This window comes from Ambystoma mexicanum, chromosome 8 (genome assembly GCF_040938575.1).
Source record: "Ambystoma mexicanum isolate Mex_15411 chromosome 8, UKY_AmexF1_1, whole genome shotgun sequence".
NCBI lineage: Eukaryota > Metazoa > Chordata > Amphibia > Caudata > Ambystomatidae > Ambystoma > Ambystoma mexicanum.
In genome coordinates this window covers 294,235-318,886 of record NC_090929.1, presented here as the reverse complement: position 1 = coordinate 318,886, position 24,652 = coordinate 294,235, and positions in this window count along the sequence as shown.

The following is a 24,652-nucleotide window of genomic DNA, read 5'->3' as shown; positions in this document are numbered from 1 at the left end:
AATTAAAAAAACAGGAGCTGTACAAATTGCCTTTTTCAATTCCTCAAACCCTTCCTCCATTCCCTCAGTCCATTCTATTTTTAGTTTATCCACTTGCGCTTTCTTTAAAGCTTGCAAAAATGGTCTTGTGTATGAACTGTAAGTTGTATAGACCCAGAAATTGTTGCATTTGTTTCATTGTATTTGGCTTTGCGCTTTTCATAATTGCCTTAGAACTTTCAGGTATCACCTTCTTTCCTTCATGTGAAACCAACTGCCCTATATAGAACACCTCTTCTTGGCAGTATTGTACCTTCTCCTGGTCTACCTTGTATCCCTCGTCTGCTAGAATAGTCATCAACTAAATAGAATCTTGTCTACACTCATCTTCTGTGGTGCTACAAATTGAAATGTCATCCATGTACTGTATCACCGCACTCTTAAGATCAATATTGCCTAAAACAATCTGTAGGACTCTTAAAGATTTATGAGGACTCACAGTACCCCTGGGGCAAACGAGTATGTTTCAGTCGAATTTGGCAGAGCATAAAGGAGGTCAAGCCCTTGTGCAACAGGATCAAGAAAAATGCATTTTTCAAATCAATCACCGTGAAGTACCCAGCTTCTACCAGGATACTGCATAGTATCATCACCAGGTTGGGAACTAAAGGAAACTAAGCTTTGGTTGATCGGTCTCTTACATTGAATAAATCTCCATGAGCCTCCCTTCGATTTTATTATTGGATACACTGCATTATTACACAGCGATTCTGATGGCACCAGAATTTCTTGTTTCATCAGTGCTGAGATTTTCTGAAACATACCCTCATCAGCCTCTCGAGACATGGTGTACTATCTTGCTCAAGGTAAAATCGCCCCTGGCTTCAGTTTTATTTTGACTTCCCCTATTTCCTTCAGTAGGGCCTGTATCCAAAGGACGCTTGGCACATTTTCTAAATCTTCTTGAAAATATACTGGACCCTGCTGCATTATTGCCGTTCACTATGGGACTTCCCTTTTTGTCTATTCTCATCCAGTATGTGATACTGTTAAAGAACACCACTTCATTTTCTGTTTGATCTTCCCTTAACATGTCATCATCAGTTATGTCCATCAACCTGTACCCTTCCCTGAGAGCTATTACTGTTCTCCATGGTCTACCCTAATCGTCCATTCCTTTGAGCATTGCCATTTCCATTCGTCCATTCGTACTATGGCTGCTTCTAATTCTATAGCGATCATCTGTCCCCCATCTTTTTCCGTAGGTATCTGTGGCCTTGACAAGAACTCATCAGGTATCCTCATACTTTTTCCCATTTATGCCAGGTAGCCATGTTACTAGAATGCTCACTCCATACAGAAAAACGTCTGGATCTACTGGAGAGCCTCACAGAGCCACTTGCCCTGTGAATGCCAGTATAAACTCGGCCATGTTTAAATAGTGTATCCCTGGAGTGGAGCACACTATTCCCTGATCAGTGAATGAAATCGTCATGTTAAGTTTGGTCATCAAATCTCTTCCCAAAATGTTAACTGGTGTCTTTTGTAAATATAACAAAGTAACAGACATTTCACACTCTCCTACAGGGACTGGTAATTCATCAGTAAAAGAACTCAACTTGCAGCTCCAGAGAACCCTTGAGCATTCATGGCAATTCCTGATATTGGATATTTTCCCTCTCGTACACATGGACAAGTAGCCCAGTGTCTACTAGAAAAGAAAAGGATTTGCCTTCTATCATCACATCGTACCTTGGTTCCTCTTGGGGGGTCTGGTGTCATAGTACTGAACACATCAAGTCACCCTCTGAGCTGTCCTATTGTGGGTACAGGCATATTCCTGTCCCTGTGAACTGATTTCCTCCTATAACAGTGGCACCTCCTATTCTGGGTGTCAGCACTTGTCCTATGTTTGTGTACGGCTGTGTCTGCATGGGGGCTTGTGGTGACTGTCCTTGTGGTGGATTAATTTCTACTTGCTCAGGTAGCTGTACCTGCTGCACTCGCATCGCTTGTGTCTGATACAATGTCTGATCTTGGGCATACCCGTCCCTAGTTTGTGTGCTGTATGGTGGAGGATAAGCTGACCCCCCTGCTGAGAATTGACCATTCTGTATATTCCCTTGGCTCCCACATATGCGTGCAATGTGCCCTGTCATCCTGCAAGTCCAAGATTTCGGGGGTGCTCGTCTGACAAGTCCCCCTTGTTTATCTCCTCCCTGGGTGTTCTGATTCTCATTCTGTGCATTATGAAACCCATCTTGATTATTTTGGAATCCTCCTCTTCCCCTAAAGCCCCTACCTCTACCTCATGGCACAAACCCATATCCACCTTGGTCCATTGGGCGATGATTATTCGCTTGCTATGCACCCATTGCTTCCTGCATTCCCAATCCTTCTCCACTTGTCACTACCTCCCATTTTATGGCAAATGTTGACAATTGTTTCTGAACTAACTTGGCTTCCTCGATTTTCCTAGTCTTATCTTTCTTCCTATTTTTCTCTTGCAATAGCTGACAGTGATGCACTATCGTCAGCTGTATCTCAGCCGAAGGTTTGGCTTCCATTCCCACTTGTTTTTTCATCTGCCTCTGTACTGGCTCAGATAACCCCTGGCATAAAATGTGGTCAAATAATGCAACCATCTTTTCCCAAGGCTTGCCAGTTTCAAGTTGCCATTTCTCTTGAATATCCTGAATGTAAGCAATAGGGTCTTAATCTTCCTTTATCTTATGTGTCATAATTGCGCCCATATCTGATGTATCAGGATATTGCAGCCTGAGAGCCCTCCACACATCTGCTCTGCAATTATTAAACGGTGCTCTGTTATGCACAGTGTTTTGTACTGTCACACTTGAATACCGTGCTCTCCTCTATATGTCATCAGCTCTTTCTCTAAGGATAGCTGCCAGGAGATCCTTTATGTCCCCTATAGCCATTGTGTTTCCTCCTGTCATTTTCTCTAACTCATACATCCATTTCCCAGCACCCGATGTCAAACTGGGGAGCTTACACCTTAAATTATCCATGTCCATCTGTGGTCATGGGACATTCTGTGGTCTTTCTCCACCTTTTTCCAATAAGGGAAACTGCGTAAACCCTAACCTGCAGTCAGCTCCCATTGTCAGCCTATCCATGGCAGGGGCGATCATCCTTGACCGTCTTCATGATGGTAGCGAGCTTAACCTGCTCACATATGGCAGCGATTCTCTCTTCTCACTATACGATCGTCCTCAGGGACATTCTGGATATGCTATGGGATCTAGTGTCCTATCCTTAGGTTGTTCCAAATTAGACCATCTCACTTCTTTGTCTTTTGCAGGCTCCCTTCAGGGGCACATGTGAACCCTCCTTCTCCCCCGAGAATGGAGTCTCTTGTCTCATCTGACATGTCTTTTCCCCAACTAGTGTGATTATCCTCCACTTCACCCTGCACTCCAGTGCAGAATTGAAGTTCAGTCTGCTTAAGGACAATGCTCTATGCTTGTGACTGAATGGAATTTCTTCTTTGCTTCGTGATTGAAATGCTAGGGTTGATCCCTACTCCCCCGACTTCCATAGTTGCTACCTTCCTTTAATTCTTGATAGGCCTTATCAATCCTGTCTCTGATGCTTCCTGCATCAAATCTTTCTTCATATATCACAACTCTAGATGCCCTTGATGTCGCTTCCTTTATCGGAAGAAGCTCTTCTGTTCTGTCCCATTGTATTTCTGGGCTTGGCCCTACTGGCTCCTTATGAATAGGACTAGCATCAAGACCCTGCTCCTTTTCCATTCTAGTTCTTCATCTAGATCCCTTTGTTTTCTCGCATCTCTTCCAATTCTGTCTTCCTCTTGCCTTCGCTCTTCCCTCCTTGCTCCTTCCCTTCTTTCCTCTTCTTCCCTTCGTCTCTGTATTCTTTTGTCCCTTAATATCTGTGCTCCCTCCTCTTCTATCCCTGTCTGGAATCTGTTAGGCAGAATCATATGCAGTACCCTTTGGGAACACCACACGCAATTAAGACTACAAGTTCAAGTAAAAATTCACCTTTGGTACAAGCCTGTACTACACAGTAAAGTGGTAGCAATGACTGAGCAGCCAGACGTATCTCAAGAGTAAATTGAGCAGTATCAGAAGTTACACAAAGGACAGCAATTTCTATGGTTCAAACTAACACTGACTCAAGATTTCTGAGTAAAAGAATTTACATGTATCTACACCGTCAGTTATAAAACAGTTCACTAATATAAAGCAGCAGAAAATTACAATCTTAACACCCAATCAATTCTGGACAAGTTAAGCTCAAAATGAGGTGTGAGCAAAATGTCACTGCAGCAATTTAAAAAGGGAGGGAAAGACAAGGTTATTCAAAATCAAGAAGCACCAACAAGTAATAGGCAGGGCAATCTAGAAAGGGCTTACTACAACTAGGATTCAAATCAATAGGCCTCGGCCAATGTCAATGGTTCAGTGTCTTTGCAGGGGATCACACAGTTCAGAGTAGTTTGCGGTTAAGTCTTTGCCAAGAGTTCAAAACGAAGTTGGTCAGAAGCAAAGTTATTTAAAAGAGTAGAGAAGGACAAGCCCTCAGATTAGCGAAAAGATTTAAAACACTTTCACCGCAGTCTGACGGAATGAACAACCGGATTTGAACAGTACCTTAGTAGAAGAAGAATGCTGTAGCTGAGGTAGAAGTCCCTGGCAGGTCCTGTAGGCTCACAGTTCCTGGAGCGACTGTCAGACTGGCAAGAAGGAGGAAGACTGGAGGAGCCTGCACTGCCCATGGAAGAAACCAGCAGCGGAGCAAAGCGACGAATAAAAGGTGCGCTTCTTAAAACCCAAACAGGGTCTGGTCCTCCTGGCTATCCGGTTTACTGCAGCGATGCACAGCAAATACAACCAGGAGAGGGAGGCCTTGCTTGGCATTTGGCAAACTGGTTGGTCCCATCAGCTCAAGAGGAGAAGATTCCTTGCAGATCTTCCCTGTCGTTGATGTTTCAGGCGATTAAGACTTGCAGCAGGGCTTCACCGGGAGGTTCAGTAGTTGCAGTAGTCCTCTTCCTTCAGCTTCTCTTCAGTTTTCTCAATCCAGTGGCGACTCTGCCTTCCAAGTCCCAGAGACCTGCTTTTTGTGCATTTTTCCCCATTCACCCAGCCTGGCTATCAATCACACAGCAGCCACCTAGCCAATCAAACTAGAGTGCGACTTGGGTCTCCAAGGAGACCCTGTGCAAGGGGCCTCAAACCCCTCCCTCCCATCCTGTCCACCCAGACCATCAGGCACCTAAGGAGGGCTTCTGTGCTGAAGCCCGCCAAAGAACAGCGAACAAATGAACCAAATCTGGTTTGGTGCGCAGAGTAAAACACGAAAAAGACCTTTACAAAAATAAATGGTGAATAAACCCAACCATAACCAAATAAAATTAAAAGGGGTCCAGCGGATTAAAGTTTGAGGCTACCAACAAAGCCTCTAACAATACCAAGGCTATTTTCATAGTCCGCGGTAGGGAGAAAATGGTAGATACCACTGCCACCAGCCAAATCTTAGAGAAAGGGGAACTAAATAATGTTCCAGGAAAGAGAGACAAAAAGGGATAACTATTAACCCTTTCCAGTACTCTATGGAAGATAGTTTGTACTGGGTCTGTAAATTTAAAAAGTCTAGTAAAGTCAATGGCAACTTTACATGTTCTGGGAGACAGTAGTCAGTCCCAGAAAATGGATAAAGTGGGAAGTCTGAAAAAGACAACCCTGTGTCACTGCACTGAAGGTGCTGTGTGACACACAGTAAAAAGATTATGCCTATGCCTAGGTGAGACTCCATAGTCTATGAACACAAAAATGTAAAACACACAGCAAAACACATGTAAAAGTGGGAAAAAAAGGCCCACACTCTTACTACGTGAAAAGAATAAATCCTAGAAATCTAGCAAAGCTGCTGAAGGACTCAGTAGGTAAGGGAAATTAGCCATTCTGGAGCATTCTCCCTAACAAAGATTGTCTTTGAACTTGGCCTTGCAGAGTATTCTTGTCTCTGGGAATATAATGGAGTGCGAGCATGCACTATCATCGTTCTAGGACTCCATACACAACTATTTATCCATCCTTGGGTCACGTGACAGGAGACCACAATTTGGACCATTTTGCAGCAATTAACGGGGCAATTCATTGAATTCAGCACACAAGTAGCACACGCGGCTGGTGCACAGTGTGCGCGAGCGGCAGTCTGCGCCAGCCGCTTGTGCCAAAACCCATTTCGGCACACAGCGTATTCATGGATTTTAACATCGCTAAGCAGCCGTGGCGCAGAGTGGCGCAGTGACCCTGCAGCAGTGCCATTTACGCCTCCAACCCCGCCCCGTGCGCCATGAACAGCGCACAAATCCAGTTCATGGCGCACAGGCCAGTGAACCAGCATACATCCCCCCAACCACGAAAAACGCGTGTAAAACTCCCTGCGCACCCCTCGGAATACACGCACCCCGCTCGCGCTTGGCCAATCGCGTGTAAAACTCCGAGCGCACCCCTCGAAATACACGTACCCCACTCATTCGTGAGAAGTTTCACACGCGGTAGGCCCTGTGGTATCGGGGTACGTGTATTTCTGGGGTTTGCGGGGAGTTTCACACACGGTAGGACCTGTGCGAGCAGGGTATGTGTATTTCTGGGGTTCGCGGGGAGTTTCACACGCGGTAGGACCTGTGCGAGTGGGTTACATGTATTTCCGGGGTTCACGGGGAGTTTCACACGTGGTAGGCCCTGTGCGAGTCGGGTATGTGTATTACTGGGGTTCGCGGGCAGTTTCACATGCGGTAGGCCCTGTGCGAGTGGGGTACATGTATTACTGGGGTTCGCAGGAAGTTTCACATGCGATAGGCCCTGTGCGAGTGGGGTACGCGTATTACTGGGGTTCGTGGGAAGTTTCACATGCGATAGGCCCTGTGCGAGTGGGGTACGTGCATAACTGGGGTTCGTGGGAATTTTCACACGCGACAGGCCCTGTGCGAGTGGTGTATGCATATTACTTGGGTTCGCGGGAAGTTTCACACACGATAGGCCCTGTGCGAGGGGTTACATGCATAACTGGGTTGGCGGGGAGTTTCACACGCGGTAGGACCTGTGCGAGTGGGGTACTTGTATTTCAGGGGTTCGCGGGGAGTTTCACACACGTTAGGCCCTGTGCAAGTTGGGTATGTGTATTATTGGGGTTCGCTGGAAGTTTCACACGCGGTAGGCCCTGTGCGAGTGGGGTACATGTATTACTGGGGTTTGCGGGAGGTTTCACATGGAATAGGCCCTGAGCGAGTGGGGTACGCATATTATGGGGTTTGTGGGAAGTTTCACATGCGATAGGCCCTGTGCGAGTGGGGTATGTGCATAACTGGGGTTCGCAGGAATTTTCACACGCAATTGGCCCTGTGCGAGTGGGGTACGCGTCTTACTGGGTTTCGCGGGAAGTTTCACACGCGATTTTGCTATCAGAACAGAGTATGTGTATTTTGGGGGTGTGCGGGGAGTCCTACACGTGAATTGGCAGTGTGGGTCCTCCCAGGTGTGCCCTCTACCCCCTCCATGGCCCCTGCAGGCAGCCCACACCACAGGGGACTACCCTGCACCCCGGGTCATGTCCCGCAGGCAGCCCATCCACCATGGGCATGCCCCCCAGCCAAGCCACATGTCACCTTGCACTAGTGATCACCAACTCATGTCCCCCAGCACCCACACCCCCCCACCATTGACGGGCACCTGCCAGCAGGCCCCCACTCATGTCCCCCAGCACCCCCACCCCCCAGCAGTGAGGGGCATCTGCCAGCAGGTCCCCACTCATGTCCCACTCATGTCCCCCAGCACCCCCACCCCCCAGCAGTGAAGGGCACCTGCCAGCAGGCCCCCACTCATGTCCCACTCATGTACCCCAGCACCCCCACCCCCCAGCAGTGAGGGGCACCTGCCAGCAGGCCCCCACTCATGTCCCACTCATGTCCCCCAGCACCCCCACCCCCCAGCAGTGAGGGGCACCTGCCAGCAGTCCCCCACTCATGCACCCCCTACATGAAGTAAAGATGCACAATCATGGCCCACTTCTACACCCAAATACCAGTGCACGCCACCCCATTCTTGAGACGCAATGATTTCCAAATCCACCCCACACTGACATGCCTATCTCAAGACACAAACCAAAAGTCAACTATGTACATCAACACATGTCTGTCACACACACACACACTGGTTGGCATTGATTGTGTAAACCCACATTTTCACATGCATCAACCCAATGAGCGAATCCCACACATGGAACTAAAATATGAAAATGTATTATGTACAAAAATAAAGCAATGAAATGAAAGCATAACAAAATAGCAAACATGAAATGAAAACCATGTGCAAAAGATGAGTAAATGAAAAGTATAACCAATCCAAAGTAATCCTAAAGAAAAATAGTCAAAACTCTCCCTCCACCAACGCAAATCCAAAGGAAACGTAAAAAGAAAAATCCATTGATCCATGGTTAAATAAAAAGAAAAAGTTCAAATAAATCCATTGTCCAACTATGTACAATCCATTGTCAAGGATCCATGAGCCCAACGAAAGAAATTAAACCTACCTAAGAAACTACCTTATAAAAAAACTATATACAAATGTGTGTGGCATAGTCCATTCACCACAAATCAAAGGAAAAGGAAAAGGAAACCTAACTCTAAAAACTATTTACAATGGCAGCGGGCTAGTCCAACGGCTCACTTTTGGATGTCCCGGGCCATGGGATCATCGAACTCCCGCTCAATGTCCTGGAGGCGGTCCTCTTCCATGGCCCCGAGGGTTCGCAGGGACGATGACATGTTCACCTCCAACTCCCTGCGAATTGCCTCGAGGCACTCGGCCGGCCTCAGGGCCCTCCGCATGGAGTTCTCCGCACTGACCATTGTGAGCTGTGCCTCTTCCGCCCGCTGCCGCTCCGCATCTATGGCATGGCCCAACCACTGCCACACGGAAGACAATTGAAATCCGAGGTCCTCCTGCCCTATGGCCGATGCGTGCCCCTCCGATGTTGAAGGCCCCGAGCCATCATTGCTCCCACCATGTTGCTGCTGCTGTGCCTGTGCCTGCGCCCTGGTTCTTGCTGCCTGCACGTCCTCCCCCGGCTGGGGTGCAGTTGTCGTGGTGGCCACCCCTGCTGGACGTCCGACTCTGGACTGTGGCAGGGATGTGTCCTCCACCAGCCTGGCCGCTGGGTCAGAGGCAGCTCCACAGGGTACCCAGGTGATACATGGGTGGGAAGATGGCATGGAGGACGACTGGTGCGTAGGGGGTTCAGGTGAGGAGGGGGTCGCAAGAAGGTCCAGCACACGGAGGAATCCAGCACCAGTGTCCCGTCCCAGTAGGTCAACATGGTCAAAGAGGCATGCGAGACGACGTGCAGTCTCTCCACGAAAAGACTGCAGGTCACCTCGCATGCCCCGTTGATGCAACGCTATCCCACTCAGGACAGGCTCAACAAGGTCCCGGATAGCCACGTCCACAGGGAGAGGAAGGCCAGTTGTTGTGCGCTCATCCCCTCCCTGAAAACTGGTCTGGTCGTAGGCATCCCTGCTGCTGCCAGATGATGCAGTGACAGCATCAGGGACAGGATTACACACAGGCACCTCCGCGGCTGCCTGTGCTGCCTCCTGCCCCTGCCCCTGCACTGCACCACTAGCACCAGTGGAATCCCCACTTCCAGACCCCATGTGTGTCCCTTCCGCGGCCTCTGCCATCTTCCCCCTTCGGACCCTGTGGGGTCTCAGCTGCCCTTCTGCTGCCGAGGAGTCCACCTCCGACCTCCGCCTCTTGGACCTACCCTCGGCAGCTGCGTCCTGGGATGCGGCACCAGTCTCCTCACTCCCCGATGAGATGACAATCTGGGAGGGGAGCCGGGCCTTGCGTCTCCGGCTGGTGGTGCGATCCCTGCCGCTGTGCTCCACAGCACCCTCTCCGCCCTCTTCATCAGTTGACGCTGCAGACAGGGAGAGATAAAACACAGGCATCAGAGCACTGTACAATGGACTGATACACACATGACATTTGTACATGAGTGGCAGTGTCATACTTCAGACATGGCATTACACTCCCCAACACACATGTCATTTGTACTCACACACATGAGCAATTCCACAGCAATATTGCGCCAGCCAGCACCATCAATACACATACAACAGCATGAGCATCCGAAGGTAAGCCTTACGTCACATGAAACACGGGGAGTGCACAACACATGCACACACGCCACCACACTTAAATGCATGTGTACATATCCACCAACTGTCACAGTGATGATATCACCATCCATGTCACATCTGGCATTCAGCCTTCTACATGTCAGTGTCACATGCATCCAAATTGCATCACAGTTGCACACTTGTCAAATACACACACATGCACATGTACACAGTTCAGATACATGCAGCAGGAACCACCATCCATGTGTGACACCACAACCATGCCAACGTACATACACAAAAATTCAAACATGTGTGCTCCCACACCTGCATTTGCCCAGCATGCTTACCAACACATACACCATCGATGTGTCTCACACCTGAGAGGAGTCACATGTGGCAGCCTCACGCCCATGTTCATACACATCCCTACATGGCCCTACAAAAACACATGTGCAACCTGCACACTACTGGCACACCACGACATGCACAGCATCCAATCAGTATGCATGTACACTTACCGCTCGACTCCAGACGGGTCTGCCTCTCAAGGACCTGGAGTCCTCCCACCGCTTCTTGACATGTTGTAAGTCGTGGGCTGCCGCCCCCTTCGCGTTGATGGCAGTCACGATGTCCATCCAGATCCTGGTCGGTCCTTCATAGTTACAGGCAAACTTCCAAAGAGGGCATCATGCTGCCCCAGGATTTGCTCCACCAGGATACCAACTTCCCTGGCACTGAAGCTGGTGGCCCTCTGCCTCTCTGGCTGGGGGTTGCCAGTGGTGCCAGATGGTGTTGTGCCTGACATGGCAATCCCAGAGGCAGGAGTGGGTGGGCAACTGGGTCCTGGGGCTGGGCTGTGGAGCGATGGTGTCCCAGTCGGGAGTCTTCGGTTCCAGCAGGGGTGGTCACCGCAACTGCACCCCTGGCTGACGTGCAGACAGCAAATAGCAGGGCACATGAGCAGCAGGCAGTCAGGCAGCAGAAGATGGCAGGTGGGAGCGTGCTCAGGACTCTGGGGAGCAGTAATTCGGCCTACTGGGCAGGAGCGTGGTCTTCCGTGTGTTTTCGCGTGGCCAGCTTGATACGGAGTGATTTGGCACGTGAACAAACTGCACGTCCGCGTGTGAATGCGTGTAATCCGAGGAAAGGGCCTACACGTGTAAGTGACGTGATGCGTGTGGGCGTTTCCCTCAGCATGGGTTAAAGGTGAGCGGGGCCAGCAGTTCGCTGTACGTGCCTTTCATGGAGACCCACGTGTGTTGCTGCTTCGTGTTGTTTCGCGCGCCATCACAACTTCACAGCTATCAAGGACGTAGCTCTTCTTTTGGCGGGGCTATTGGCTACACGTGTTTTTCTGCATCGCGCTAGTCAGACGGTGAGTCGCGCATGCTATTTTTCCCACTGCGGGTGCCCCTGTGTATCGCACCCGTTTTCGAGGTCATAGTAGCCTGCGTGTCCCACGTGTACACTTTTTTCGTGTTACTGGGTGCCACCGCGTACTGCGGGAGGTTGATTCCACGCACGTAGGCTGCAGGGTTGCGTGCACGGTTTTACTGCAGTTTTGGGGTGCCTGAGCGTTCCGTGATCCGTTACTACATCACCTGGGTCACATACAGCCTTGCAGGTGCAGGGGGGTTGGTAACATTTTGCATCCTACGCCCTTCACCCCAATTTCCCATGTCAATTGTGGTGTACACCTCCCATTGGCACTATTCCATCTGTCCCGGCACTACTACATCTGTGCCATGGTTGGGAGGCCACCAAAGGAGAGGGGCGCCTCAGCTGGGTGTCCTCCTCATGGTGGGCGTGGTCGGGGACATGGCCGGGGTGACCAGGGAGTAGGGGGACTCCAGGGTGCCCAGGGTGGCCGCAGAGGGGGAAGAGGCAGGGGTGCGCCACTTGAGCACGATGTTGTGCCATGTGTCGGTGCAGTCATGCCACCACCCCCTGTGGTTCCGGGAGATGTGCTTCTGTATCTGGCACTGGTGCCCGTGTGACCCGGCAGTCCGTTTCATCGACTGCCACGGGCCCAAGGGTAGTGGTAGGTGCAGCTGTGGACACCACCACCCAGGCTCAGGGTCTGCCAGCGCAGGCTGCGTTGGCACTTGAAGAGCCCTTGGAAGATTTCCAACAGGCCAGGAGGGAAACCATAGGGGCACGCAGGGCTGCCCTGACCAAGACAGGTGTCCCAGGGGCTGTTATGTCATCTGCTGCCCCGAACAGCCGGGTGTTGGAAAGTGCAGGGGCAGATGCACCCAACAACACCCCGGTTGTGAGTCTGCCAACCAGGACAGTTGCGGTCAATGACCCTGCCACAGCGGATGTTGCTGCGCAGGGTCCATTAGAGGGCACCCAGCTGCCACTGACACAAGTCAGGCCTTTGGTCGTCCCTCCACCTGCCACTCCCTTGGCTCAATCCACCGAACCCACCGGCCATACTGATCAGGGTGGCATTAGCCAGCCAGGGTCTGCGCCGTAATCCAAGAGGAGGAAGGTTGCACCTGCAGCACAGGCTGGGACCCCACACACAGCCACGACCTCCGGCACATCGAGGAAGAAGCTTTTCTGCAAACAGGAACTGGACTTCCTCGTGGACTACGTGCGGGACCACAGCTGTGACATGCTAGTGGGTGCTAATTGTCAGACTACGGCTGCCCACCGTGATACCCACTGGAAGTAAGTTGCAGAACATGTGAGTGCATTCGGCCATGAGATGCGGATGGTGCAAGAGTGCAAAAAGCGTTGGAATGACCTCAAACGCAGAGCTAAGGCTAAGCGTGCCTCAAAAGACTCTGGTGACTGGCAGTGGGCCTGTACCAGAGGAGGAAGACCTCACTCCGCATGAGTCACTCGTTGCGGAGTTCATACCATCTCAATCGGTCGAAGGAGTGGGAGTAATGCTGGACTTTGATGCCCAGTCCAGTGAGTGTTGATGCGTGTTTGTCGAGGACGTGTGTGTTTTACTTGTGTGATGTGTTGTGCATGACTGCCACTACACGTCACGTGTACATGGTTCTGATGTGCAAGTAATGCAATGCTTTCCTGATGCATGTCTGCTCTACTGGATGGTGGACATGTGGAGCAGACGGGGACTGTCCGCATCACCACTATTGAACCCTACTCACATGCTGGTTACCAGTATGCCCCTCCGGTCCATGTTCCAGCTCACTGGCACTTCTGCATGTAGAGTAGGGTGACCTTCCTCTCAGCCCAGGGACTATGCATAGCATGACTGACGTGCATGTGTCCTCTGCCTGCAAGCGGGTACTCAATGTAGGCATGCTCCCTTGCCCCTCAACCCCTCGCTCTGCACCCCAATTCCACCTTAGCACTGGTCTGCTACAAAATTGCCGTTGGGTACTTCCCTGTTCATGCCTCCTGTGTACATGCTAACATCCAGCGGCCAATCTGCCACACATATGCTGTGTGGTACATCCTTAGTACTTGATGCAGGGTGTCTCACTTGGACTGTGCAGAGGTCAGATGCCCCACAGGGACATGAGTGCCCATTCATGCTCCATGTGCATTCCACGCATGCCCCTATGTGTCCATGACTGGATGATCACTGTACTACAAGTCCTGGATGACCTACATTGCATGGCATTTCATCTGCCTTCCCATGTCAACTGTGGCGCAGTACTGCGTTGCACACATGTTTAGGGTCTGACAATCTGTGTGGGTCACAGGCCTCAGCCTGTTTAATGGCCAATGACTCTGTCCAACTGGTGTAGTGTCTTCTTCACACGTGGGTGGACTCCAGAGGTTTCATCATGTGTCATGCTTACTGCCCCATCATCATTTGCTGTGTTGTCACTTGACTCACATGATGCTGTTGATGCTAGTCAACACTGTCTGTCAATACACAGGTCTATGGTCAGCCTTTTGATACCATGCTAGGCATCCCTGCTTTTGCACTTGCGGGGAGGGGTGGATTGCTTGTAGACATGCTACCCATTGAATGCACATTGCACGTGATGCCTGAAGTTGACCTTGCACTGCCTTCACATTTTCTGACACACACCATGAAGTCCTTGTACATGTATATAGTGAGTAACATACATATTTGCTGCACTGCATAGACCCACTTCAGTGCAAACTGCCACCTTTCCACAGGTCTGATCACAGAAGCAATTTCAAGTTGACCCAGCATGCATGCTAGGTTCTATTTTGTATGTCACATGTCTGCCTGATGTGTTTGGTGTCGGGGTGTGTGTGTGTTGTGTGCTTCTAACATGTGTAGCGACCTTTTTTCTCTCTATTTTTCAGGTGATGATTCAATGGAGCCGGAGGATGGTGTTGTCATGCCAGGCACAGGGTTGTTATCACAACATCAACCCAGCACAAGTAGGGGTCGTGGGGTGGTAGGCCACGAAAACCCCCAGTGCTACAGTCCATCTTGTCTCTGGCTGCCTATGAGTCCAGCCCTGATGAACACTCTGACGACCATGTCGAGTTGGATGAGCATCAGGTCCATATGTCAGGGGTGAGTGATTCTGATGTGGACACTCCTCTGTCTGCGACACCTGCACTGAGGGGTCAGGCAGTTTTGGAACCTCTGCCCGTGGTGGATCGGGACGCAGGGTCACCCTCCACACCAGTCACTGATGTGCCTGGGACATCACCTCGACGGGGGAATGTAGTCGTGCAGCCGCAGGCAGTGCCAACACAATGAGGACACCCGGTCCTTGGGTCCCGCAGGGGTCAAGCCCAGCAACGCGGTCGCCGCACGCAACTGCTGTATACTGAGTGGGAGCAAGACATGACTGCCAATTCTGAACGCCAGGGGGCAGCAATGGAGAACATCACTGAGAACATGGAGCGTGTGGCTCGATCTGTCCTCCCCATGCTAGGCAGGTGCTTCTCCAGCAGCACCCGGCACAGTCCACGGCCCGCTCACTCTGGCTGGGCATGGCGGCCTCAGACTTAGCACGCCAGATTGAAATGTCGTCTCTGCGTCAAGCAATTGCTGCTCACGCAGAGGCACACATGGAGGCCCTGAGGGAGGAGTATGCTTCCCTCAGATCCACTCTGGGTGTCCTTCTGATGTCCCGAGGGAACGGGCAGGGGAGAGGTTTGCACAGCTTGAGCGTACCATCTCAGCTACATGCTTGCCAAAAGGTGCAGCGGTTGTCCAGCCAGTCCTTGCAGGAGGAACCCCGTGTTACATGTGCTACCTTGCATGAGGAAGCACGTGTATCATGGGAGGTTCTGCATGTAGACCTACGTGTCATCGCCACACAGAACAAGGCTCACCCGTCTGGCAGACTTGCTGCCGACGAGGGGCAAGCTGCGGCTAGGCATGGTCATGCTCCTGTGCGACGTCCTCCTTCCCAGGAAGAGCCAGACTCAGACGACAATCTTTCTCCCACATAGGTTGGGCTGTGCACGCGTTGAGCCCATGGAGTTTTTTTTTCCTCAGCATCATCGCATGTGGGTGTTTAGCAGCACCCTGTACCTCCCCCCTCCTGGGTGCTTCCCCCCCTGGGTCATATGTGGCCATTTTTGATTTTTCTTTTAGTTTAGTTAGTTAAGTTTCTGTTTGATAGTTAGTTTAAATAGGTAATGTAGGTTTTTCATAGTTAGTGTAATTAGCTAATATAGTTTAAAATTGCTTGTCTATTGTACTTTCATGTGACGGTGTGGTGCTTTGTGGCATTTGAAAGCATCCATTGTCTGTTCCAGCTGGGCCCTTCAAGCTTGTCTTGTGTATGTGTTTGCTGCTTGGGGTCCTTGACTCACATATGCCACTCCTGCTTCCCTTATCCATGGGCTCGCAAGGATGGTTCGGTGTAACAGCCTATTACACAAGGGCTTTGGACTGTCATATATGTGGCATGTCTGCTGCTGTGGAACTTGTGTTGACACCCCTAATGGGGATGATTGGGGTGTAATTGACCACTGTTCTTCTTTTGCTAGATGGGGTGTTTTAAGATTCATGTGTACATTCACTGCTATGCATTGTGTAGTATGTTTCTTATCTTTACTGTACATGTGCTTGTTGCAATTCATGCCGTAGATAGTGTGTTCCACACTTTGGCTGTGAAAGACGGACTGATGGTGTGATTTCTGATGTACGTCTCTGACATGGTCTAGTCATGAAATGCCTGAAGAGACACACACAAATGAATCTAAAGCATTAATCATGTGTTTCATGGCCTTTCTGCGGGGGGATGAGCCTCCAGACCACCTTTGCCAGCAGACATGGGCCATTGGATGTCTGGAATCTGGACACGTTTGGTGGTGCCAACATGCGCATGTGTGCACAAGCAGAGGCACAGGGATTGCGATCATACATCCGAAAACTGCTAGCGTGTTTCAAGGGACTCCAGGCAAGGTGAGCAGCACAGGGGGGTCACAACACAGCAAACCTTCCACCAGGCCAGTTGCACATGCATGCTTAGTAGCAGCACTGACGGTGAGCTTGGACAAATATTGGTGTTGAACGCACAATACAGCTCAGATGTGTTAGTGGACTGATGGCTAGTTGATAGGGAAAGTTGTCTGGGGCACCTGCAGAGGCAGTGGCACATACCCTACGGTCCACCATGGTCCATTGAGGCACTTGTATTAGCCATGCAGAGTTCGGAGACATGGAAAGAAGCAGCTCACAGGGACAGACAGCAAGGGACAGACTCGGGTGCAGTGCATTTCATTTCCAAGTAGAATTAGAAACAGGCACTGCCTACTTTATTTTGGTCATGGTGGTACACGACTAGTTCTGAAGTCATACCTTGCTATATGCGTCTGTCTGCTTACCCAGGGAACATTGCATGTTGTGAGAATCGTGACACATTGGTGTTCCATTTGCCACGCACCCACCAGAGCCTGACTTACTGCATTTACTGTGTATGAACCATCACAGGGGTAATGTTACGTATGGGTACGAAGCATCCACACAAGATTGTCTGTTTGTAGAGTAGTGTGTTACTTTGGGGCATATTTGGTGGTGTGTTTGTGTGTTTTGGGCATGCACAGATTATTAACTGTGGCTCTCTTTGCAGCATTGAACTGCTCCTGTTACCGGACATGAGAGTGCGCAGGCAGGAGGCCAGCACTCACCCCAGAGATAAGTTTCTCTTTGAATTCCATTTGAGTAATTTGCTGCTATGTGCATGATGAACAAGTTTGGTCTAATTGTGCATGTGTTAATGTGAGTACTACATTTTTGTGCATTCCCTACTTTCACGTGTCAATCCTACTCCCCTCTCCTGCCCCTCATTGTGGTTATCCAGTATGCTGATGCCTGTCCCGGCTGCATATCCCTGACCCTCCTTCCCCACCAGGGTCTCAGAGGCCTGTGTGAGTTTGACCTTTCAGGCACGGTGGGGGTGGTTGGTTCGTGCCACTCCTGCACCTGTACACATGAGCTGTGACAGAACTCATCCGTTCATGCTGCATCATTCTATGTTATGTACCACACATGGTACACATCCTGTTGTGACATTGTTTTACTGTGCTACCTTGGTTGTTAACATCATTGTGGTAGTACTTGGCCTTTGTGGCGCCCTGCTACTTCAAGTCATCTACTGGAGGCTGTTCTGGTTTGTTTTACTGCCTGCAGGCTATTTGCTTGGCTTCTGTGTTGGCCTGCTTTGAGTTCTCTTGGATTTGGTGCTTTTGCAAATCAAGGTGGACTCTGAGGGTGCTGGAAACTTTTTACACACAAGGTGGGAGATGGTGACAAAGGGGAAGGGTGATCCTGTGGCCAGGTGAAATTAAATGATGAGGCTGAATAACCCAGGTGCAGTTGTTCAGTGGGTCGTGGTGATTTGTGAGGGAGGGGGGGGTTGTTGTTGATAGTTGCGTTGCCCTGCAGTGTGATGGGCACCCTGACATTGTAATTGTGGTATCCTATGTACATGATGTATTCTGCTGATCAATGCCTGTTCATGTGTTGTGTTTACCTTTTTTTTTGTTTTTTTTTTATTGTAAAACTTCAACTTGAAATATTATATCAAGCTTTTGTTACATTTCAAAGAATACATTATTGCATCTCCTCTGTAATATAGCCAATGTCAAATTCAACAGAGAAGGTTAGACTATTATGATGCAAAGTCACATGGAAAAACTTACACTGTTATGACATGTCCTTCAGTTACTCACAAGGTTCAGTTAGGAACTGACTTTAAGACTTCATCAAAGAAATTGACTAAGTTACAGGAAAGCTTAATGTTATGACCTGCTACAGCATAATCCCACCAGTCATCAGACACATGGATTTGTGGTTTGAATTAATTTAAAGGCACTTCGCGGAGATCTGTCAGCATTGGGCATGTAGTTGCTAGGTGCTTTAAAATCTCGACATCTGTTGATTTACAGAATCGGCAATTGTTGTTAACTGTTTCTTTGTTCCTGCGCAGCCAGAGCATTTCATTAGTGTTTAACGCGTTCAGTCGGAACCTTAGAAATTGAGCCCTATGGTGACGAGATGGACAATTTGTGAGATATTTTGGTTGACAGTGTAGTTTAACCAAACTTCTGGAAGTGGGCAAGGTTAATTTAAGAGCTAGACAACAAGTTGTGATCCAGTCCCATATTTTTCTTTTTAGCGTGTTGCGGGCGCTGGATGAGCTCTTCTTCCGATATGCCTGCTTCATCCATAATTGAATTTAGTTTGAGCTTCCATACATGAATGAGGGCATTGTCGACAGATTCTTTCCCCTTCTTGAAGATGTTATATGCCGGGATGGAAGAGCCAAGTTGCATCTTACGTAAGATGGATAAAGATTTCCAGGCAATTGTCATGTAAATTGAGTTCAGGGCTAGCTCATATCTCAAAGCTGACATAGAGATATAATTAGGGAGGCCCAGAACACGTCTCCAAAACTTTCCCTCCAATCTGCACCATAGGGTATGATTGACATTCAAGGCTGCTTCGCCACCAAAGGTGAATGTTGGGATTACTTTTTGAAGGTAAAACATTACTACGGGAGTGATGGAAAATTTCCTGTAGTCAATGTTGATTTTAGCAGCTTGGATACTCAGAATTTTTGTTTTGTCCATCAAGTCGCTAATCCAGGGAGCTTCGCAAATGGAGTCGTTAACCATTACACCTAGATAACGGATTGACTTGACAACATTTAGAGCCCTTTTTTCTATGTACCATCGGAAGGACTTGTCTTTCTTTGACATAGTTTGGCCGATGCACATGATTTTAGTTTTCTCTACATTTAAACGTAACTCGTTAGTAGTTAAAAACTCATGCAGGCGAGAAAGGAGATGTTGGAGGCCAATTCGTGTTTGGTCAAACAGCACTATGTCGTCAGCATAAACCAGGTGGTTAACAAAGGATCCATTAAGCTTAGAAGGGAAACAGTGGACAGACTTTAGCCACTCCGGTAGATCAGCAATAAAGAGTTTAAAGAGATCTGCTGCAAGAGGGCACCCTTGTTTAACGCCTTTGAATGTTCCTATTGGATCAGTAAGGTTGCCTTGTGAATTGACTCTAATTTGAATGGAAGTATTAGAGTGCAGGGCGATAATGGGTTCTAACAGGTGATCCGGACAATGCCATGAGCGTAGTTTTGCCCATAGTTTGCTGCGGTTGATGGCATCAAATGCTTGTCGAAGATCGACAAATGCAAAGAAGATTATTTTTTTCGCTTCCATTGCTGACAACTTTAGGAATGACATTGGTCCCCACATGTTTCGTGAATCCTGTTTGGCGACAGTCAAGTTTTCCAGCTGCGAATGCTCAATTCACCAACTGTTGGTGCAGAAAGGATCGGCCCGGCTGCCCTTCTTGTATATAGGAACTACAATGGCCCTGGACCAAGAGGACGGAAGCTTCTTGCTGTTTGTGATCTGGAAAAACAGCTCATGGATGAATTTAGCCCAGTGTACACGATGCTTCCTGAGCATAAGATTTGAAATTTGGTCTGGTCCAGCAGCTCTTGAATTTTTCAACTTGGAGATTGCATCCTCAAGCTCTTTGCAAGAAGGTGCAATATCCCAAGTGGAAGTTGTCACCTCAAACGGCAAGGAATCTTCAAATGCAGGTTTTTCATAGATTGAAGTAAAGTATTCACGTCATTTGTCACTTGTAATTTCATTAGAGATTGCTGGAGTAGATTTGGAATGCCCTTTATTCAGGATGGCCCAAATTTCACGTGTATTTTTTCTGTGCTAATAATTTTAGCATCGTTTCTGCTCGTCCTTGATCGATGATGGTCAAGTGTGATCTTAGCCAATTTCGATATAGTTGCTGCCGAACTTTGACCTTCCTTGCCTTACAGCATGGGTCGCTCAGCTCTCTTTTGATTTGTCGAAGGTCTTTTCTTAGTAGTTTTTTTGCCGATGCTATTTCAGCACTATATAGATGTTTCGGCAATGACCCGAAAGACCTTGAAGTAAACATTTTCAGAGTGTGGTCCATCAGCAATGTGGTGTATTCTACTGTCTGGAATGCATTTAAGCTTTGGCTTAGATGTGCAATGGCAGATCCATTAGTTACCAATCGGTTGCCTGCAGCATTTGATTGTAATTGGGAGGAATATTTTCCTGCCGTTTTACAGTGCTCTTCACACCATACAAGCCGCAGCATATCATGATCGCTAGATGACATCGGCTGCACATTGAGAGAAGAGGCTTTATCAAAAATATCCGTCGAGGCCCAAATGTAATCAAGAGTACTTGTTCGGGCCATATTATGCCACGTCGGATTAGCAGGAAGGTCGCCTTTTATTGCTCCATTTAACATCTGACAGTTGCGTTCCGACAGATCTTTAGCCCAAGTTTGGCCTCTCGAAATAAATTCATGATCAAGTAGGCGAACATTTGACTTGGTAGATGGATCAAATTTAAACCAACTGCAGTTGAGGTCACCACAGATGAGTACAGAAACATTGTCATACTCTAGAAAAGAGTGGTCAATTTCATTCAGTACTGACTGGATGAAAGATGTTGATGAGATCATGGCGGGATTCCAGTATCCATTGATTATTAAGAGATTTGAAACAGTGGCTCTCAACGAGAGTTTGATCAAAGTACTTTGCACAAAAGGATTTGGATTTGTGGAGGCTATTAACGACCACCAGGACTGGATTTTCAAAAGTGTTATCAGACCTGCAAAAGGTCGACCCTTAGGGTTTTTACCAGCTGGGTTTATCAGCGTGGTAAATCCGTCACAAGTGGGTGGATTTCGTAGCCATGTTTCTTATAAGCATATTACAAACACATTTTCTAAAGATTCTTGGAATGTGTTAAACAAATGCATGAATCCTCTCGTATTCCAAGACAGTAGAATTAGTTCTTGTTCCTTGACGTTGGGTCATTGTTATTTGCGTGATCCATTTGGGAATCTTCTCACGTTGTTGGCTCTTCTTTCGAATGACTGATGTGTGGCGGCGTCTAAAATGTCAGGTGAGGAGACTAGAGACTGGCGCAAGGCCGATCGCTTGGTGGCTCTGTGACTTGCTTCATGCTCGAAATTTGCCTTAAAAGATGAAGCAGGTCTCGTGGCAGGCGGCTCAAGAGTGATATTGAAACCGTAAAGCAGGAGATCTTCGTTTGCGTGGAGTAACATGTTTTTCACCGCCACCAATGAAATGTGAAGAATAACTTGGTCGGAAGACGATTCAGATAAATATTCCACAATTTTGATGTCATCTGATGAAATTGCTCGCAGTGGTGGAATACATGCAAGTAGTTTTAGAATATTTGCTCTGTTTAAGTTAACTTCATTACCATCCGGATGAATGTTTTGAAGACAAAGTTTCCACTTGCATGTTGAAGTCTCGAGATTTGCTGGTCCAGAAGCTCACTGAACTCGAGGCAGACGCGAATTTAACTGATTCGACGTGTGTTTAGGGTTCAACCTTGAGCTTAGAGGTTGCTGAGAGGCCCCCTTGGTCCGAGGAGAAAGTTGTCAAACATTGGGTCTTGGTTGCGATGTGCTCTGGATTTGGCTGTAATGGTTCTTTGGCAGCTGTCGTGGGTGCAACCATCGGTTGAGGATGGGGGGATCCAGGTGAATTGTCTTGAGTATTAGAGTCACCCCTAGAGGGGATGATTGCATTTTTTCACATCCATTTCACAGAGTCCAGCAGGCCCTTCATTAGGGAGTCGTTTTGGCAATGATGACGAGCAGCTAGATCGCTCAGCCTGTCTTGCCATCTCACCGCATTCTCAGCATTGGATACCATTTGAACTTGCAGGAAACTTGAAAAATGTTCAAGTTTGTCAATTTTTGTCATTAAGTTGGAAATTGCAGCACCTTGATCACTTATAGTGCCTATCAAGGATTCAGAATTTTTTGTGAATGGTGCTAAGGCAACAGTAGAAGCAGCTAGGACATTGTAATGTATCTGAGAAAGTGCTTCAGATGAAATGCTGAGCGATAGAGGTGCAAAATCATGAAGTGACGAAGAGCAGGCTGAATTGTCCAAGTTATATTGCGGATTGAAGGAGGCGATATTTTTGGCAAAATTTGTGGGATGAACTTCTTCACCAAACTGAGACAACATGGGATGCGGGGTGCTCGCATTTAGCATGGAGTTGTCATGCCGAGGAAGTATAGTAGAAGTGCGTTTTGCCTTGAGCTCAGCAACTCTTTGCAGGCGAATAGCGCGCGCAATCGCACTCCGCTCAAGATGAGTAGAGAGTGGATTGGATTCGAGCACCCGAGGCCCAGGGTTGTCAGATGGATTGGCGTCAATGAACTGTTCATTTGCACTCAGTGTGGAAGAGCAACCAACATCTGGTGCTTGGCATGCTAAAGCACTGTCATTATCAAGTTCAGTACTTTCAAATACAGCTCCTAGAGCAGCTCGACCTGTTGTTTTTGGTCCGGTAAGGTCGATTAAGGGACAAATTCAATTAGTTGTAGACAGAAGGCATGGAATAGTAACACAAGGCCTCACTCCATTTTTGGCATCAGCCAAGCCAATCTGTAGATCATGCGACTGGGCAAGAAGGCAGCAAGAGGTTTTCTCCTGTAGCAAAATGTCTTTGGCAGTAAGGGGACGAGTGGACCCCGGGGTAGGCAAGAGTAGTCATTTCTCTTTCGGAGCTTGTTTAAGAGGCAGTATGGTCGCCGAAAGTTTTCCACTTCGTTCGGAATCTTTAGCAGTTCTTCATCAGTTACTAGATGTGATGAAAGACCTTTATCTATAGGAGAACCAACAATCTTTGTAGAGTTATTGTTCTGTGAAGGCGCCCTGGCCAATAAGACCGATTGCATCGTTTGTGATGTGACAGACGCCTTGATATCAGACCGAAGCGCCGGAGTGGCGACTGGAGCGCTGGGTATGCTCAGTGAGTCCACCTTGTCCGCTCTGTATGCCAACAAGACTGTTTCACCTGCAAACGTGCTTGCGAGTTTATCACAGTTGAAGGCAGGATTACAGTCAAGATTAGAAGCGGGGATAATCGAAGAGCAGGAATTTCCGAGCTTGACTACTGAAGAGCCAGAAGGAACAGTTGACAGAATGGGTGGAGTTAAGACATCCGGGGACACGCATCGCTCATCGAAAAACGATGAAGCTGGATGCGGTGGAGAGCAGGTAGCCACCGTTGTTAATGAGCCATGCGCAGCCAAAAGCGCACGTCCGGTTGCTTTGCTTACCTTGGGTCCAACGGCTGCTTTCATCATGGACCAAGGATTCGTTGTGTGCCATTGCTGTGAAGATTTTTTCCGGGTCACAGGGCCGTCTGCTAACAAAGTCATTACACCGCCGCCAGAGGGTGTGCGATCAGGCAGAGAAAGCGGGAAGGAGCGGTGGAGCGGTCTAGGAGCGCACTGGGGCAGACTGGGACTCTGCTCCTTCACTCCGTGCCACGCTCCGCGCTCTGAAGGTGTTTTTAAACACTGAGGCAGTAGAGGTAGAAACAGGACAGGACGTGCAGCTCCTCTCAGCAGAGCAGGGAGACTGGGGCAGACTGGGACTCTGCTCCTTGACTCTGCGCCGCGCTCCGCGCTCTGAAGGTGTTTTTAAACACTGAAGCAGTAGAGGTAGAAACAGGACAGGACGTGCAGCTCCTCTCAGCAGAACAGCAGAACAGGGAGACTGGGGCAGACTGGGACTCTTCAGGTGTGAGGGGATAGTTGTGGTTTGACATGCTGGGGTATACACATGGTGAATATTCACATGTGATGTGTAGAGGACACTGATGGTCACTTGATTGCACATGCATGTGTTGAGTGCATGTCCCTACTGACCCACACACTCGCACTATAATCCACTACATGTACAACCACCCTTCCATGTCCACGTGTACACTCTGTTTGCCTTCTGGTGCCCACTGTGTCCCTGCAGCACATGTTCTATGACCAATTGTGGATCCTGTACATGCCTAATTTGCTTTTTGATGTAGTTTGTCGCTTAGATGTGATGCTCAGGGTGTGCATCACACACAATGGCTGTTCACTGTGCTGTATGCTGAGCAGTGTGTTGCAGGAGGTGGACACGGCACACAGAAGCTGCATTGTTGATTTTGCAATGCACATTGTGCATGTAGACAGGCATTCTACTTTTGGAATGCATTTGTGTATGA